This window comes from Lissotriton vulgaris, chromosome 6, assembly GCF_964263255.1.
Source record: "Lissotriton vulgaris chromosome 6, aLisVul1.2, whole genome shotgun sequence".
NCBI lineage: Eukaryota > Metazoa > Chordata > Amphibia > Caudata > Salamandridae > Lissotriton > Lissotriton vulgaris.
The window spans coordinates 326580427-326601311 of record NC_141694.1 but is presented as its reverse complement, the minus strand read 5'-3'; positions in this window follow the sequence as shown (position 1 = coordinate 326601311).

Genomic DNA, 20885 nt, shown 5'->3' with positions numbered 1-20885 from the left:
TCGAGTGTATACTAAGAATCCATCATTGGACCGTTCATGGTAGCTTTTAGAAAGGTGAGAATATACTTCCCAATGTCAGCGTAGATATATATATATATAAAAATAATTTCATCTTACAAATAGGTTTCCTCCTTCCAGATAATTATAAGCATAACATTTTGAAATACGGTTTATTGGGACACATTAATACAGTCACCGTTCAATTGGATGTTTGTGAAAGAACTACCATAACAAGACCAAGAGTAACTTTTTGAAAGGTGAGCAGTTGAGGTTATCGTGCCACCTTTCCAAATCATATTTATTTCTAGCTATCAAATAATTGGTTGAAATATTATGATAACCTATAAACGTGCCATTCCACCTCTTTATCTCATAATTCACTAATACTGAGATATAGGTAGGACTTTTTAAATTGGGCTGATGAATTGCATATCACTCCTCATGAATAATTTTTGAATGTGACTGCTCAGATACTCTATCAAATGTTTTTAGTAATATGTTTATCATATACGTGTCATCTCGAAAGGTCGGGACCATTTGGTTGCTTTTAAAGCTAAGTTTTTATGTAAATAGAGGATTTAATAAAATTGATGAATTGTTTATGTTTCTTCCTGTGATTTGTAAATATATTGTTCAACTATTGAAGTCTTATCTTTTTTCCCTTTTTTTTGTTATTATGTATTTCAGAACCTTGTGTGGCTTCCTGAAGAAGGCGTTTTTTCTAACGCCGGAAACGTGCGTCGAATACAATAATTGCCACCCTTTTTTAATTGAATGTTTGTTAAGGTTTTTTTTTGTATATTTGTTATGAAATTTATAGTCATGTTTTTAAATTTATGATGTATTCACTATTATGCATTGTGTGCATTATGATTGTAATATAAATGTGTAAAAAAAAAAAACAAAGTCTGATAATTTAGTGTTTTCACATGTCCTTTTACTGCAACCTTGTTCCCTTTGTTGTTATAATGATTGCCTAGGATTGATATATACAATTTGTTTTCCCCTGTCCCTAGGAATAACTTTATTTCTCATTCAGGGGGTCCTTGTTGTCCACATACTAGAATTTATATATAAAACATTTTATTAAAACAAAACAACAACAAATAAAAACTATGTACAACCGTGGCGTGTCATCACTGGTCTATTTGTGATTCACAGCCTGCAAGACAAACAGAAAAATTAAGATGGTGCATCATGCGTCCAGAAAAGCAGATAGAGAGAGAAAGAGAAACAGTGTGAGAGAGAGGAAGACAGAGAGAGAAAGAGTGAGAGAGAGGAAGAAAGAGAGAGGGAAAGAGGGAGAGAGGGGAAGAGAGAAAGAGTGAGCTACAAGGAAGAGAGAAGCAGTGTGAGAGAGAGTAAGACAGAGAAAGGACAGAGAAAAGAGAGAAAGAGTGAGATACGAGGAAGAGAGAAAGAGAATCAGTGTGAGAGAGAGGAAGAGAGAAAGAGTGAGAGAGAGGAGAGAGAGAAAGAGTGAGAGAGAGTAAGACAGACAAAGAGAGGAAGAGTGAGACAGAGAGGAAGACAAACAAGAGAAACCTTGTGAGAGAGAGGAGGAGATAAAGAGAGAAACAATGTAATGTGTAAAGAGAGGAAGAGAGATAAAGAGTGAGCGAGAGGAAGTGAGAGAGAGAAAGTGAGAGAGGGAAAGAGAGAAAGAGTGACAGAGAGGAAGAGGAAGAGGAAGAGAGAAAGAAAGAATGAGAGAGAGAGGAAGAGTAGAGAGAAAGTGTGAGAGAGAGAAAGGTAGAGATGGAGAGGAAGTGTTGACACTGGAGAACATTTTTGCAGCTCACATTTGTGCCACCAGTGTGTCTCCAACCACGTGCTGGGATATAGTGCGCCGTCAAGTTTAGTGAACTGAAAGATAGTATAGATTTAGTTATTGCAGAGTACATACAACTGCACACACGTAATTCTCTATTTCAGGGACGAGAGAAAGAGAGAAACAGTGTTAGAGAGAGGAAGAGAGAGAGAGAAAAGAGTGAGAGTGAGGAGGAGGAGAGAGAGAAAAGAGTGAGAGAGGAAGAGAGAACGAGAGAGGAAGACAGACAAAGAGAGAAAGAGTGAGAGAAAAAAGAGAGAACGAGTAAGATACAAAGAAAGATAGAAAGAGAGAAACAGTGTGAAGAGAGAGGAAGAGAGAGAGATAAAGAGTAAGAGAGAGGAAAAGAGAGGAAAGAGAGAGAGAGAGGAAGAGAGAAAGAAAGAATGAGAGAGAAAGAGACAGAGAAAGAGAGAAAGTGTGAGAGAGAGAAAGGAAGAGATGGAGAGGGAGTGTTGACACTGGAGAAATTCTTCGCAGGTCACCTTTGTGCCACCGGTGTGTCTCCAACCACATGCCAGGAGATAGTGCAGCCCTCAAGTTTAGTTATATGAAAGATAGTATAGAATTAGTAATTGCAGAGTACATACAACTGCACACTCGTAATTCTCTGCTTCGCCAATGGGTAATGAGACTGATGCACACTATCCACTCCCACCGCCCAGAGATGACTGCCCGCTGCTGCGGAAAGAAGTGTCTCTGCTCACCTTCCGCCACTGGTGTGTGTGTAAGAAGGTCCATCACGTGCCGAAGCAACTTTCTCATGTGTTGAGCATGGCCACGCATCATCGCAGATTTTTCACGCGCTCAGCTCTGGTGGTGTTGGGGGGGTGAATGTCAATTTGTGATTCAGAGCCTGTTAGATAAAAAGCAAGATAAGATTGTGCATCATGTGTCCCTCAAAGGAGATAGGAAAAGAGAGAGAAAGAAAGAAAGAGTAAGCAGAAGACAGAGAGAAAGAGAGAAATATTGAGAGGAGAGAGAGAGAAAGAGGGAAATAGTGTGAGAAAGAGGAATAGAGAAACAGAGGATGAGTGAGAGAGAGACACAGAGAGAGAGGAAGAGAGAGAGAGAGAGAGAAAGAGACAAACAGTGTAAGAGGAAGAGGGAGAAAGAAAGAGTGTGAGGGAGAGAAATGAAGAGGTGCGTAGGGACACTGAGTGCCCACACTGTGTACAAAACCGTCACAGCTTACCTTTACGCCACCGCTCTGTCTCCAACCACGTGCCGCCACCTAGTGGAACTCTCAAGCTCCCTCATTTGAAAGATAGCACAGAATTAGTAATGGCAGAGCAGGGTTGGATTAGGATTCAAAATTGGCCCGGGCACGCTAAAAAGAAAGTGGCCCACATTTCATATTGCCTTTCTTCAAAACACTGCTTCGGCAAAATTTTTATTTTAAAAAGGGGGGTAGGGGAGATACAAAAAAAATGCACAGATTAGTTTACACTGGTGACTTAAAAACCAGTGAGGCCACTTCTGCTCAGGCCCCCTGCCCTGCTTGGTATGCATACATTAATGGGCCGGCCCTGCGAGAGAAAGTGACACCTCTGCCTGTTGCTAAACGTGAGGTAATGACGCCCATCTTCTTCCAGAAAGGCCATGCAGACTCCCAGTGGGCCGCTGGCTGTATCCGAACAACAGCAAAACTGCTCATATCTGCCCCCCAGACTGCTCCAAAAAGCAGCCCACAGTTGGAACTCGGCACCGGCCCCTCGGGCATTGCACCAGTGTGCGTGTTATCAATCCGACGCTGTGGCAGAGTATATATGAGTGCGTAAGACTAAATTGCTCTGCTGTCTTTCTGCATTCAGGCTGCTGTACCCCATCCACTCCGCCGCCCAGAGGTATCTGCCAGACGCTGCGCACCAAGTCCTCACTGCTCACCTTTTCGTGGTCATGGCATCCTCCACATCATGCCGCTCCGTTCTGCAAGCTAACAGGTCTCACATTTGGTACTGAGTCTTGATATCGCCATTGCAAAGGAAATACTAGTGCACCTATCATCATCGCAGGTTGTACACCCACTCAGTGCTTGCGGTGCTACTAACTCAGTGAGAAGTGAGGCTACACACGTGGCGTTAGGCCTCGCTCCTGGGCTCAGGTCTACACTGCAGTGCAGCAGAGCACACAAAATGTCAACTGTCTGGACCACCGGGGAGGGCCATCACCGTGGCGGTGTGACTGTGCAGGCCGCAGTGGATGCATTGCGAGCAACTCTAAAATGACGTAGAGCATGTGCGTCCGGTCTTTTTTATTAGTAGGGTCACGTGTTCTGTGACGCCTGTGCCTGATGGGTGTGGTGTGGGTGTATACTAGCCGTGAGGGAGTGGCTGTGGCATCAGTGTTGATAGATTGAGCTAGATAACACACAATTGGGCTACATTTTTTGCAGTTGTGCGGTAACATTTTGGTTTGTGCTAGTTGTCAAATTATAAATATATATACAGCGCTCCAGCAAAGTAGTATGTTAAAGCACTTTACTAGACAAATATTTACTTGGAAGCCTGCTGCAACATCAATTCCGATGCATTCCCCACCTGCTTGACGCTGTCCCTGCCTCTTGTTCCTTAAAGTAGCAATTTTGGGCTATTTTGGGCTACTTTTTGGTTGGCTTTGGGATAGAGAATGCTTAAAAAATCTGACAACCCTGGATATGGGTGTCCGTGTGGATGTATGTCATTACCACGCGGTGTTTACACCGCGCTATCTTTACAACGCAGTTATCACAACGCAAGTCGTTACAATGACTTGCGCTGTAGGCGCTGGATTTAGGAATAGTACAATTTACTATTCCAACTCCTGCCTATGTAACAGTAGGGAAGGTGTTGGAATAGTAAATTATACTATTCCTTAGTATATAGCGCCATCCAGCGCAAGTCGTTGTAACGACTTGCGTTGTGATCTCCTGATGACCGCAATGTAGACAGGAGGCAGCGGTGAGCAAGGGTGCACAGCCACGTGGCGTTGAGTAGAGCTGCACAGTATTGGCAATTCAGCGTGCATGCAACCAGTGATGATTTTTTTTTTTAAACATATTTTTATTGGCAGTTCATAGTTTTAACATAACAGTACATAATACAAGACATACATTCGGGTGACATACTGCGTCTGCTATAGTCAATCATACCATTAGTAATTTGTGAAGCTGAAAAGTAGGTCTCTTGTCAACGGTGGTATTGGGGACAGTGTGAATGCTATATAGAACAGGGGTGTAAGAACTAGGGACAGGTGCATGGAGTTACTAGGCATAAATGTCGGGTGCCGGTCTGGGTGTTGTGAGTCTCACCAAGCATCACAGCGGTGTACTGTTGCTCTGCGGGGACGGCTACCGTGGAAGCGGTACCAGAGACAGATCGCTTAGCGTGATAAGGTATGGGGTGCTGCTGGCAGCATTACAAACGCGCCAATGGTGAGAGTCAAGTGTTTGGAGTGGTGACTTGCGTTGATGGGTGGGGGGGCCGTTGGCCTAGGTGTGCCAGTATCCGACTCTTCGCCGTGTGATGATTGCTTGAAGCGGTGCAGTAGTAGGGCCCACTCCAAGGAGTGGGGTGTTTGTGTATCCCCTTGACCTCTTCTTCGTGCAGTACCTCTTCCTCTGTGGCCGCCCATTTGTGTACAGCTCCCACCCAAGCCTCAAGCGGGGGGCCCACGGGGGATCGCCAATGCATGGCTATGCTCCTTTTAGCTAATAAAACAGCCAGCGAGGCGAAGCGTATGTGCACTTTAAGATGTTTCTGCACTCTGAGGATGCCTAGCGCACTAGCCTCCCAGGTGTTTAAGAGTGTGAGCCCCGTGAGGTCACTAAGAGCGTCATGAATACTTTGCCAATAGTACCGAATTGTAGGGCAACTCCAGAACATATGCTGAAAGTCTGCTTCCGGGGAGTGGCATCTGGGGCATAGGAACTGTGTGTCAGGGTAGAATTTTTGTAGGCGCCCCGGTGTTAGATACGCTCTATGGTGTATATAAAATTGTATGTTTTTAAAGCGGGCATTTCTGGAAACCTTTTTTGGGAATTCAAGGGCTCTAACCCATTCCTTCTCGTGCAGTGGACGCCCAATTTTATCCTCCCAGGTGGTACATAGGGACGTGGTGTGTTTGCGAGGTCTCGGAGTGCTTTATAAAGCCACGTAAGTAAGTGTCGCCCTACTCCCATGTGCAGGATGGTATGTATTACCGGATGTGTGGTTGGTTCTCCAGTTAGGAGATTATGATGTGGGCGACAGCACTCGAGGAGTTGGCGATACTGTAAGAACTGGCCCGGGGGAAACCATACTCATCCATAAGACGTTGGAATGATTTGATCTGTCCATCTTCGAATAGGGACTCCATATCGGTAATTCCGCATTCATTCCATGTTGTTAGCATGTTAGCTGTATAGTAGGTTTCGTGTCTAGGACAGCCGACAAGTGGGAGCATTGGGGAGTATGGGGATGTCCTCGGCGACATGAGATGCACTCGTAGAATACATTGGTGTGCCACTGTTACTTGTAGGGGGTAGGTGCGCCGAAGCTTGGTACCTGGTAGGAGAAGGCGTGTGAGTTCTGGGGTAGAGATACGACCTGTCGTGGTGTGTGTCTCAGTGGTGTGTCTGCCTGCTGTCCAGTAAGATAACCATTGCAGTTGAGCCGCCAGAAAATAGGACTCAAACGAGAGGGCGCCTAGTTCTCCCTGGGTTGTAGGCAATTGCAGTGTCTTGAGTGCTATTCTATGCCTGCCCGACCCCCAGATTAGTGTGCTAAGAAGGGAGTTTAGGTCACGAAAGAAGGCTCTGGGTGGGATCACGGGTAGGTTCATGAAGTGGTACAACGACCGGGGGAGCATTATCATTTTAGCCAAAGCCACTCGACCAATCGGGGCCAACGGGAGTCTGCTCCACAATCTGGTTGCCGATCTGATGCCAGCGAGTGCCTTACCGTGATTGCCCTCAAAGATGTCAACCGGGGAGTGGTCAAGGTGGATCCCAAGGTATCGGGGAGCGTCCGCACTCCAGGATATCTTCTGAGTGCCTATCCATATGTCTCGAGGGGGCAGATGTGGATGGAAAAGGTATACCGTGGATTTGTCCCAGTTTACCTTAAGCCCAGGGGCTTTCGCAAATTCTGTGAGTTTCGCCCAAATAGGTGTCAGGTCTTCTGTAATGTCCAGTATGTATATTAAAAAGATCGTTGGCATACATGGAGACGCTATATATGGTGTCCGCAATAGGGATGCCCCAGTGTATGCCCTCCTGTCGTAGTCGTATGGCTAGTGGCTCGACCGCGAGAGCAAAAAGGAGGGGTGAGAGGGGACAGCCTTGCCTTGTGCCCTTCTGTACTGCGAATTCTGTGGAAATGCGTCTCCCTATTCGGACACAGGAGGTGAGTTTGGTGTAGAGAAGTCGGGTATACGCTAAGAGGATGGGGCCGGCCTTTGTCCCTTGTAGGACGGAGAATAAATATTGCAAGTTAAGGGTATCGAATGCCTTCTCAAGGTCTAGGATGAGGCAGGCAGATCAGGGGTATTTGTCACGCGCCTTATTCCTGAACATGAAAAATGCGACGTATGTTCTGGGACGTGTTTCTACCAGGAACAAATCTGCATTGATCCGGATGGATCAGGAGGCGTATGATTTGTGTGTATCTGTCCGCCAAACCCTTCCTGAGGATTTTACAGTCGATGGATAGAAGTGTGATGGGACGATAAGATGCCATAAGTTGCGGGTCTCGGTGCGGTTTCAGGAAGGTAACAATTACAGATTCCCGAAGGGATTTTGGCAGTTCCCCTTGTTCCAGTGCAGCTGCAAACATCTGTACTAATCGGGGGATCAACAGGGGGGAAAAAGTGGTGTAATATTCTAACGGGAGCCCGTCTAATCCCTGTGCCTTATTACGAGCTAGGGCATGTAATGCCTGGGTGATGTCGGTGGATGTTATCGCCTGGTCTAGTGCCAACCCATATGTCTTCGTGACTGTGGGAAGAGTTAGGGGATCCAGGAAACGATCAATTATGACCTGTGCGGTTGGGGTCGGGTTGCTATATACTTCCTCATAATATTGTTGGAACGCTAGTAAGATCTCATCCTGGGATCGCACCACTGTGCCCTGAGGAACAATGGTTTCAGTTATAGGCCGCAAGTCTGTGTCCTGCTTGGCCAGCCATGCTGTGGTAAGTTTTAACAGGGTGGACCCCAAAACTACCCGACCTGGGTCATGGTATAGGTACAAATTGTGAGGTGGTCGGTGTTTAGATACTTTAAATAGACTGGATGGTGGACCATTAAAGGATATAAGAGATACACATATTCTAAAGAAGAGGTCTGAATTTAATTAATTCAGTAATTTGCATTAATACATACTTCTGTATCCAAAATTGGTTCTTGACAATTAGAATTATGGACACTATTACACAGTGCTCATAGGTGCAAGAAAAAAGGAAAGTGGTTGGAGTAGAATGGGTGTGATTAAGTCAGTGAGGGACAGGGTAAAGGCGTTGTGGTAAAAACATTTCAATAATAGATGACGGAACCTTTACAGTCTTTTATCGATCATAAGTTCCCATAATACACATTACACATAGGGCTAAGCTCGCTTTTTGTAATCCTATGGTGTATGCTGCTCAATACGTGAAGTTGACGTTTCGACCCCTGTTACAAAGGGTTAGTTGAACCTCATTCTGGGGTCTTCCTTAGGACAGTGGTAGGGGTATGAGCACTGCTTATGATAGACTTGGAGTACAATCTGAATTGATGACCGCTGTGGGGAGACGTATTCTGAAATAATCGGCCCCGTCTTTGGTCCTGTTGTGTTGAATATTTGTTTGTTATAGAGTTCGTTTTCAATCCGAACAATGATTAGATCTGTACTGCTAAAAAGTCAGTATCAGCATCTTGCCGCATCACGCAGTCATTCTGTGGAGTGACCGGCACTCCACAGAATGACTGTGTGATGCGGCAAGATACTGATATGTGTATCTCTTATATCCTTTAATGGTCCACCATCCAGTCTATTTAAAGTATCTAAACACCGGCCACCTCACAATTTGTACCTTGGCCAGCCATGCTAGCAGTGTGCCTGTTTTATCGCTCTCTTTGTGCATCCAGGTGGCATAAGCTCTGAAATTGTACCGGCGGAGATCAGCACAGGCCGCCTGATAGTCCGTTTTGGCCTTGGCTGTAAGCGCTACCCGTTCCTCGGATAAGTCGACTCGTTTAGTGGCCGTGGCAAGGTGTTGTTCAGCCTTAGTAAGTGCCTGCTCTAACGTTCACCTGACCCCTGTTATTTGTTTGATACACTACTTTAAACGTGCCCCATTCCACTAGTGCCGATGAAGCCGGGCCTGCATTGTGGGTAAAGAAGTCTGGGATGCTTTGCCCTTGGTCGTGCTTAAAGATCTGATCTGTTAGACAGTCTCGGGGTAGGCGCCAGGTGGGAACTGGAGGGTGCGGGGGTCTCCAGCTTAACCGCAGTATATGAGCATCATGGCCTGATACGATCCTACCCAAATAGTCTGTGTGTAGAATTTGTGGGAGGATCACCACGGAGCAGAGGAATCTGTCCAGACGTAGGTTATGTGGGATGGAGTGAAATGAATATAATCGGGTTTGTGGGTGGTTCCGTCGCCATGCATCTGTGAGTGCCCATTGTGTGACCCAGGCCCGAAATCTCTCAGTTTGCTTGTGGGCGGGGGAGTGTATGGGTGGGGGGGTGGGATCGGTCTAGGGTAAGGTCTAGCGTACAATTGTAATCTCCACCTAGAATCCAAGGGATGGCAGTGAATTGTGCTAGGATCCGTGTGAGACGGTCCCAGAATTTGTCCTGCTCTATGTTGGGGGCGTAAATGCTACCTAAGAGAACTGCTTGGCCATCTAGGATCCCTTCTAGCAAGGCGTATCTGCCATCCTTGTCTACCACCCGTCTAAGCTCCTGGAATGGAGTCCCCGGCCTAACCCAGATCACGGCACCGCGTGCATACGCCGAATAAGTCGTGGCACAGATTGTACCTTTGCCATTTAGTTTGTAGCTTGCCCGCTTCAGTGCCAGTGAGGTGCGACTCCTGGAGGAATGCGATCCTGGCATTATGACATTTAATGTATGAATACACAGCATAGTGCTTCCCCGGTGTGTGAAGGCCCCTGACATTAAGCTTGAGGAGACTAATGTGTGTTGTGCGTGCTCCAAATGTTTTGGAGTCTTAAAAACATTATGGAAAACACTGGATCTCCTACCATTAGGTGCCAGGAAGACGATGATACCTGCTCTTATTACATCTCGTCTTGATTATGGGAACTTACTCTACCTGGGAGCCTCAGCCAAGGGCCTGGGGAGGCTACAGGGTCTTCAGAACGCGGCCACATGGCTGGCTCTGATGCTGCTCAAAAGAGCGGCTTCAAAACATGCCCTTGAGTCTCTGCCTTGGCTCCCAGTCAAGAAAAGAGTTCTGTTTAAGACGCTACTTACATGTCATCGTATCTCTCAGAATTCGGGCCCATCATATCTGAGAAACTTGGGCCCAGATGTAGGTAAATCTGATTTACAGACTCTACAATACCGAATTTTACCGATTCGGTATTCTAGATTCGGTAAATCAGATGTAGGTAAAAATTCTGTAATTTTTACCGAATCTGTATGATTCGGTAATTACCGAATCGGTATTTACCGATTCGGTAATTGCCATTGATTCCTATCGGCCTAAAGGCCCATAGGAATCAATGTCAATTACCGAATCGGTAAATACCGATTCAGTAAAATTACCGATTTTGCAAGGGTGACAGGGTGTCACTTTGACACCCTGTTGCACCCCTGATTTTGCCTTGTGTGCCATGTGACACACATACATGCCCTTAGGGCATGTCTGTGTGCCACATGGCACAGGTGTACATGCACAGATGTGCATGTACACTGGAATTCGTTATTTACCATGTAATAGTATTACATGGTAAATAACGAATAGGTAATGGCCTGTGGCACTGTTTTCAGTGCCACCTACATCTGTATTTACCGATTCGGTAAATTTACTGATTCGGTATTTTACAGAATCAGTAAATTTACCGAATCGGTAAATATACTGATTCTGTAAATTAAGCCTACCTACATCTTTGACTTGACTTGACCTACATCGGGCCCTTGGTCACAAGGTATGTGCCAAGAAGGTCCCTTAGATCCTGCGGGACTGGTCAGCTGGTAATCCCTAAGGTAAAGAAGGCGAGAATGGGTGGTGGTTTGTTCCGCTTTCTGGCAGCGCAGAATTGGAATAAACTTCCTCTATCACTCAGGCTAGAAAGTTCGGAAGTAAAATTTAGAAAACTGCTTAAAACCTATCTGTTCACTGCGTAGTCTCGGTCGGCCGGCTTATGGCTCTTCTGCTCTCCCTCTCACTTAGTGCGGGGACACGCCGAGATGGCGTAACCAGGCGCTTTATAAAATTTCCTTTATTTATTTATTCATTTATTAATTTATTTATCGTCATGTAGCAGTATCAAGGCACGCAAGGGAGATATATATCTGTCGGGACCGCTGAGCCAGGAACTTACCAACTTGGGGAGACACCCACCTGACCCATAATGTTGCTCTCTAACGCGTGCCAAGTACCCTGATCTATACCATGCCATGAGGGGAGTGGAACGGAACTGAACCGGAGCATTAACTTGTATAACTGGGGTCGGGAAACAGTCCCAATAACGAGGACCCATCGTTGGAAACGATACGTCCAAACTAAATCCCACGAGGGGGAAGTGTGACAAAATACTGCGGGGTGGCAGTGTGTGTGCGTGAGGCAGCGCGCTGATCGGACTTCTGTAGGATCTGTGTATGTCGCGCTAGAGCCATTATGATATGACAGTGTTACATAGGCATTGCAAGGGAGTCCAGTTCGTGTTGGTGCCCTTGATGATGTCCGTGAGATCCCTTCACGCTGAGGAGGCGTTCCCTTGTCCATCCAGGATAGCATCAGCCATCTGTGGGGTAACCCGGGGATATGACGGAGTCCCCGCAAGACAATGTTCCATCGCTGTCGTTTTCTCCCTCCGATGTAAATATGTGTGGGGGTGGATCTATGTCTTGCGAGGGGGGGGGATGTCTCTAGGTCAATCACTGCCTGCAATGCTTCCCGACGTTCCCTCACAATCTTAGTCAAGTCTGGAGAATCCTGGGAGAGGGACCCGGTTACTCTAGTGGCCCCGCCGCAGGGGTGCTTCAGGCTGCGTCTTCTGGAGCGCAGTGGTTTGGGACTAGGTATGTGATGATGCGTGGTCCGGGGGTGCCGCACTCGGAGCAAATATCTTTTGTCTATGGAGCTCTGCCTTAATAAGGCCATGTGGCGATGACTTATGGTGCACTGAGTTAGTAGTACCTTTGGTGCTCAGCGTGTACGTATCCTGCGATGATGCGTGGTCCAGGGATGCCGCACTCGGAGCAATGTCTTTTGTCTATTGAACTCTGCCTTAATAAGCCCACGTGGCGATGACTTATGGTGCACGGTGTTAGTAGTACCTTTGATGTTCAGCGTGTACGTACCCTGCGATGATGCATGGTCCGGGGGGGCCGCACTTGGAGCAATGTCTTTGGTCTATTGAACTCTGGCTTCATAAAGCCATGTGGCGATGACTTATGGTGCACTCAGTTATTAGTACCTTTGGTTCTCAGCATGTACGTATCCTGCGATGATGCGTGGTCCGGGGGGGCCGCACTTGGAGCAATGTCTTTTGTCTATTGAACTCTGCCTTAATAAGGCCACGTGGCGATTACTTATGGTGCACTGAGTTAGTAGTACCTTTGGCACTGAGTGTGTACGTACCCTGCGATGATGCTTAGTCCGGGGGGACCATACTGGGACCAATGTCTTTTGTCTTTTGAACTCTGCCTTAATAAGGCCACGTGGCGATGACTTATGGTGCACCGAGTTAGTAGTATCTTTGGCGCTCAGCGTGTACATACCTTGCAATAATGCGTGGTCTGGAGAGCCCCACTAAGAGCAATGTCTTGGTTCTATTGAACTCTGCCTTAATAGGGCCATGTGGCGATGACTTATGGTGCACTGAGTTAGTAGTACCTTTGGCGCTCAGCGTGTATGTACCCTGCAATGATGCGTGGTCCAGGGGTGCCGCACTCGGAGCAATGTCTTTTGTCTATTGAACACTGCCTTAATAAGGCCCCGTGGCGATGACTTATGGTGCACTGAGTTAGTAGTACCGTTGGCGCTCATCGTGTATGTACCCTGCGATGATGCCTGGTCCAGGGGGGCCGCACTCGGAGCAATGTCTTTTGTCCATTGAATTCAGCCTTAATAAGGCCAAGTGGCTTTGACTTGTGCTGCACTGAGTTAGTGGTACCTTTGTCGCTCAGCGTGTGCGCACCCTGCGATGATGCGTGGTCCAGGGGGCCGCACTGGGAGCAATGTGTCTTGCGTACTGGACTGCGTCATCTGCAATCGCGTCTCGATCTAAATTGTGAGCCCTGCTGTCTGCAGTGTAGATTGAAGGCAGTAGTCTGTACACAAGTCTGCTGTGCTGTGCCACTGGGTTCGCAGGGGGCCTGTGTCGAGGACTAATGGCAGCAGCCAGGTGGCAGGGTGAGGCCCGCTACTCTGGCAGACGCGTTGGCCTTCACAGTGCACAAGTGAACTATGCACAGAGCCCTGGCTTATTTGTTCATACTCCTACGCTGGAGTGTCGTACATTGGACCAGCCTACTGCGCTTCCGCTTCCAGAGGGGGACAACACAGCTACATGTCCGAGATCTTCCCCACTGCCTGAGGTAAGATGGTTACATCTATAGAGCACAAGACTACAAGCACCAGCAGTATATGTACACATGGAGAGTTTTGTGATCTGCATAGTGGGGTCTGTCCAGCACATCACTGCTACTCTTGGTATTGTGTGCATTATTATTATTGATGGATTGGTTGCATCCTTCACGCATACTTGCTTGCCATATCTGCCAACATTCAAGTATTGTGCAGCTAAGGGACCATACCATTTTTGGAAGGTACCCTGTCCTGTTCTGCACTGCCTCTGTGGTAGTAGGGAGGAGAGTGGTTTGGGGGGACGTGCTGAGGCTGGTGGCAGTGAGTGTTGTGTTTGAGCTGTGTAAACAGTAGCTCTATGACATATGTTGCGCTTCAGATGTGATTCTGGGCGGCGATCCTTTTCACATTGTAGGTAATCACCCTGGTTTACACCAGTAAAAGGCAGATGTTAGATTCCTACTGGAAACGTGGCTTAGTCCCTGTTTTTGGATCGCACCCCAGATTTGGCTGCTCGTTGAAAAATATTGGGGAACTGGTGCTTTTGTGTTATGTTTGCATAGGGATGTCTACTTTGTATATTATTACCATTAGTTGTTGTTCTCATATGTGACAATTTTTTTTTGTGGAAGCTATTGCTTATTGCTGGAAAACTGGGGATATCGGCTGTTTTCACTAGGTTGACAATGAAGTGATAATTTAAAATCCCTGAAAAAACTATAGGTTTAAAGGAGAAAATAATTAGAAATTAGCATTTAAAAAATCTTTGCAAGTTAGTTGGACATTTCACTCATACAAAGCCATAGAAATTCCGCTGTTATAGTTAGTTGACCTAACTATAACTCGCAATGCACTGCTGATGACACCACATATTACATCATTCATGACATGGTCAGTGACATCACTGATGACATCACTGATGACATCACTGATGACATCATCCATGTGACAATCTGATGCACCTCCTCACACCCTAATATAACGTATGATACACCCCATGTAAAATACAGACTACCATTTTCAAAACCATTGAGACACCAATACCAGTTACTAAAAAAGCACTCACTAATTCCTAGGTCTACAGACACATGCACTCATTCACTCATACAACCATTCATACATGTAGTCACTGATTAGTACAACACTATTATATGCACTCATATACCTATACAGACACTCACACACCACCACTCATCCTAGTCAGTCATGCACTCATCCTAGTCAGCCATGCACTCTAGTCAGTCATGCATTCATCGTAGGCAGTCATGCAAAGAATCAATCATAGTTCCATTTACTCACCTACACAGTTATACACACACCACCTCATTTATTCATACAGATATTAAACCATACTTACTCTCCTATATAATCACTAATACAAGTATACACTCATCCATATAATCACTCCCACAATCACAGACTCTCACATATAGCCATTTATATAGTCCAACTCTCACATACACTTCCTTTTACTTTTGTACATACTTGGACATCTACCACTGAGAGATCCATTCACTCACCAACACATCCATATACACACTCACTCACCCATACAACTGTTCCCACATGCACTCTTAAAGTCATACACCCAGTCAATCAACCCCTCACACATCTATGCACAGAGTCACACCCCCCCCACCCAACCACACATACACTCAGTCCCCCATACAATTACTGACCAACTGTTGCAGCAGGTTATACGACAACAGACAGACTGATGCAGACATTCACACATTTTAGTCACTAGCCCACGTATTCAGTGAGCCACATTTAATCACTTACTTAAACAGTGAGTCACACACCTACTAAATCCTGCATTCAGACACTTATACATCCACTCATCCTTCAATACAGCTTGATATATATATATATATATATATATATATATATATATATATATATATATATATATATATATATATATATATATATATATATATATGCGGTATGTGTCGTCCTTAGCTTGTTAAAGCTCAGCTACTTGCAGCCAAAGGAAGATGCGAGACCCGATTTCTTAGGTGTTATTATTTATTTATTTTGAACCCAAACACCAGTTTGCCACGACGCGTTTCGGCCAAAGCCTTGATCACATGACGCAGTCATGGGGGCTGGCCACCCATTTAAAGTGAAAGGTGCATGACACGCAAATGGACATAGAGGAAATACTTTTCCTATATATAACTGCATAAATGCTTGTACAGTCTAGGTTAGCACTATAAAGGTTGTTTAAACCAATTAACATTTCATAATCACCGTATAAATACATTGGCTACTGTATGGTCATAAATTCCATATGTTGTATATGGAACAACCTAATCTATAGGAGAGGTTAAAAACTGTGCATTACATGTTATAAGTAAAACTGCAACTATAAATAGCTAAAATACCATAAAACTATGTAATATTTTCAACTGGATCTAAAACTAATCAGTTAAATCATGTTTAAAATATCAACCGTATACTAAAACAGTAACAATAAGATATGTAAACATAATACACATTAAAACCTCTCTGGAGTGGACCTGAAATGACAATTAGCATTTAATAGTACGTCTAGCCCATGTGGGCTGAGGTCCCGGTGATTGTGCAAATTGCGCAAGTGCATTTGAACCTAGTTATTTGCAAGTTGAAATTTGCGTTAAAAAAATGTGATGTAAAGTGCTACCAGTGAATAAATATAAGGTGGAACTAATCATGATAATATACTTACAGATGTACAATTTCAATATGTGTTAAAATCATCATGTGGAGATCAAAGGGAATGTTATCACAAGCTGTAAAGATGTTAATTAACAGTATAGACAAAAAGGCATAGTCATAATACATCCATATTATACAGAACTATAGGTTGCATTGAAAACTGTATAGTATCAAGTTCAAAGGTGTGTGTAACAATCCTCGCTATTGTTTAGGCCATTAGGAGTCTTGGTGTATATATATATATATATATATATATATATATATATATATATATATATATATATATATATATATATATATATATATATATTACCTACTGGCGGTCGCCAGTAGGTAGTTATAGTTAGGATCTACTTTCCATAGGAAATCCGCAACATTCTATTGGGAATAACTGTGGACGAATCTTCGCGAATTTCTCAAAGAAGGTGGCCCGCTCCTTCCCTGAAAATGTGGGGGGGGATTTGTCAAGCGGGGGCCGAGATAAAAGGGGGGTCCCAAAACGTGTTTTCTCCATGTTAATTTCCATAGGGCGGTCGAACTCACTTTTAGCCCGAACGGCTGTATGGATTTCCACAAAACTTGGTAAAATTTTAGGGACTGGTAGCCCGATGTGCCTTTGCTATGTCTCAAGATATGTGCTCCAGTGGATTTTGAGTAATTTAGGTTAAAAAAAATATATATATCTATAGGCGCGCCCCAGTACGCGCACCGGGGAGCGCACCGGGAGCGCTACGCGACTTGCGCACGGAAAGCTGATTGGCTCTCGGGTGTCTGTAAACATTCGAAACAGTCCGGAGCGGCCGCCATCTTGTGTCTCGGTAGGATCGAGACACAAGAGGTGGCAAAAACAAAGGGGGAAATGACCATAAGGGGGCAGAGTAGACCCCCCCTGACACTCTAGGTTTGATGTGGGGGCTATAAAAGGGCCCCGCGGGACAAAAAAAAAAAGAAAAATTCGATTTGCGCAGGGGGAGCGCCCGATACGCGCACCGGGGAGCGGACCAGGGAGCGTAGCATGGGGAAAACCCAGTTTATTCACTGCGTCATCTCTACGACCCGTTCTTGCGTCAATACGCAACATTACACCTGACGTAGGTATAATGTGGCGCAGGGGTTTACAAAGTGACGCATCTACCTAGATGCGTCACTTTGTAAATATAACTCAATAAGGTGCATGTTTTACGCTGCTGATGCGTCACAAAAAGTGACGTACCAGTGGCGTAAAAGTGACGCATGGCCTTATAAATGAGGCCTTCAGTCTTCTACTCATGCATCATATTAAATATATGACGTATTATGTCGGAAGTACTTACAGATACGTCAGTATTTCAGACGTATCTGTAAGCGCAAAAGTTATGCATTGCTGGAGTGTGTCACAAAAATGAAGCAACTCAAGCAATGCATCCTTTCACATGGGGCCAGGCCCCATGTGAAAGGGCCTGCATCAGTCTTACGCCTGCTGTGATACAGGCGTAAGATTTGGACGCAACAGCATCATAAAAGTGACGCAGTGATATCTCATAGATTTCACTGCGTCACCTCTACGACCCTTTCTTGCGTCAATACGTCCCTTTTGCATACATTACACCTGACGTAGGTATAATGTGGCGCAGGGGCTTACAAAGTGACGCATCTACCTAGATGCGTCACTTTGAAAATATGACTGAATAAGGTGCATTTTGTACAGCACTGGTGCATCACAAAAAGTGACGCACCGGTGGCGTTAAATTTCACTGCGTCACCTCTACGACCCTTTCTTGCGTCAATACGTCCCTTTTGCATACATTACACCTGACGTAGGTATAATGTGGCGCAGGGGCTTACAAAGTGACGCATCTACCTAGATGCGTCACTTTGTAAATATGACTGAATAAGGTGCATTTTGTACAGCACTGGTGCGTCACAAAAAGTGACGCACCGTTGGCGTTAAAGTGACGCATGGCCTCATAAATGAGGCCTTCAGTCTTCTAGTCATGCGTCATATTAAATTTTCAATATTTCGTCAGTACGTATCTGTAAGCGCAAAAGTGATGCATTGCTGGAGTGTGTCACAAAAATGATGCAACTCCAGCAATGCATCTTTTCTTACCCTTCCACACCCCCGTTCCTTTTCAACATTTTCTTTGAATATCCACATTCCCCATGTTCACTCTCCTTCTCCTTACTTTCCTTCCCAACACTCACCGTCTTTCAGTCCCCCTACTTCACTTCCTTTCTCCTCTCACACCTTTCTGTTCTTTCTTACTCATTTTCCTTTCCATTATCAACGCACTCCACTTCACTTACTCTTTTTCATTTTTTTAAGAATATAGCTCTTAGATGAGAATTGGAGGTAGTTCTGAAAAGAACTTTTTTTTTCTTCTTTTTTCTTTTTTTAGAACAAAAACAAAAACAGGGAATGGAAACTGCTCAACAGGAGCAAAAAAAACAAAAACAATGAGGGCTGGGAACGGCAGCGATGGTTCTCCAATGCTCGAACCATGAGCAGAACACTTTGCTCCCCAAAGGTAAGTAGCTGATCACAGTATGCATTTCAGGACGCCTTTGTTGAATGCAGGCTGAATGTTTGGAACCAGCTCCTGTGATCGCCCCCTCACTGAAGTAGTTGCTCCTCCGGTGGATGTAGAGGCCCCATCACTGGGAACCTCTTGTGCCAGAGCCCTAACACTTTCCCGGGCAAAATTCTGGGGGTGCTTCCTCTCCACATGGCGAAGCATTGTGGAGTTCCCAAAAGAATATTTCTTAGTGGGGTCACCCCGTGACAGGACTGTGTGACAGATCCTGCACTCCACTTTTGGAGCATTGACCTTCTTCTGGTCATCAGGTATGGAAAAAAAATTCCAGATGAAATGCTCTTTGACCTTCGGCTGAGGAGGCTCTTCATCAATGAATTCAGGTTCATCTTCACTGCTGAATGGTCTGGCAGCCATGATTATCCAAGAAAGATGCAAGAGCAAAAAGGCAGGTCTTTCAGTCACAAAAGTGAAAGAAGAAGTGAAGGAAATGGTTGGGGATTTCATTCTTTGTAAAAAAAACTGTTAGCAACCAATAAAAAGTGTTATTTTAAGGTCACATGACTTGACGCGCTGACGCTGCGCGCACCGGAGCGCTTCCGGGGGCGCATACGCGGCGCGAACGTAGGCGCTTCCGGGGGCGCTTACGCGGCGCGCCTAAGTGGCGTTTTGATAGTTTCACGGAAATGAAAAATTATTTTCATTTCCTTATTCAAAAAAACAGCTTTTGTTTGCTAAATGTCTTGCGTTATTATTTACTTTTCATTCATATTTTTTTACACAAACGCAAGTAGCGCTCTGGGTGCGCTTTCCGGAGAGCTTACAGGTGCGCGGACCCAGAGCGCCCCAAGAAAAAATGATAAACATTTTTTTTTTTAAATAAAAAAAATAATACTAATTAATACTCACACAAAACAGCAAACTTAAAAAAAATCGGAGGTTACAAACTCGATATAGAAAGGAATTAGCATTTAAAAAACCTATGAAATTCACTGAAAAAACCATAGGTGATGTCATGGTGATGGTGGTGACAGTGATGTCATGAGTGATGTCACTGACCATGTCATGAGTGATGTAATATGTGACGTCATCAGCAGTGCATTCCATGCGCGCAAGTTATAGTGAGTCCAACTAACTATAACGTGGGAATTTCAATGGTTTTATGTCAGTAAAATTTCCAGGTAACTATAACTGGCGTGAAACCTATGGTTTTTTCAGTGAATTTAATAGGTTTTTTAAATGCTAATTCCTAACTATAACTGGTGTGAAACCTATGGTTTTTTCAGTGAATATATATATATACACAGGATACTTTGCAATATGTGGATTTAGCACTTTATCCCCATTCCCCTTATTTCCCTATGCACTTTAATACACTCCACTTGACGCAGGCTTGGAACCAGTCTAATTTGTATATATTTGCACTTATAATCAGCCTCAATTCCTCCAGTCACCGTCAATACATTATGTGGGTATTTTATGTTTTTTTCTAAATGGATTTATCCTGAAATTAATTATATGAAACCATCTCTAAAAATACTTGTGGAACTACATTGTACCTTTTGCACAAAGTGACTTTTCATTGTATTTATAGTGTTTGTCAAAATTCGAATTACACACAACTTGCATAATATAAGAATGTAATGTTAAATGGAAATGCGAAATGTAGCACCACACTCCTTAAGACAGGAGCAGTATGTCTTTCATTTCTGTGAAATTCTGACATCACGTGACTGGGCGGGCTGATTGGGTGTGCACTGCATTATAAAATTAAAAAACTCAAACTGGCTCACTTGCATGTGAACAAGGGCTTTTCAAGCCCGAAACGTGTAGTGCCCTCTTGCCTACCGGCTTTCCTGCAATAAAGATCCTGTGCAGCGCATCTGGTGGTCCGTCTCCTATGTTTCCTCGCCGGTCTGACTCCCGTCTGACTCGGAAGTGGTGTTTGGAGTTTCCGCGTATGTAAATTACGGAAGCCGGCTTGCTTTCGTTCCGGACCCCCTTTCCAGCTTGTGGCGCCACTGTCAAGCCATTGTGTTCAAAAGCTTTCCTGGAGGAAATCAATCGTGGCAGCCCCCTCACTCGACCTGAAACAAGATACTCTCAACCGGCTGTGC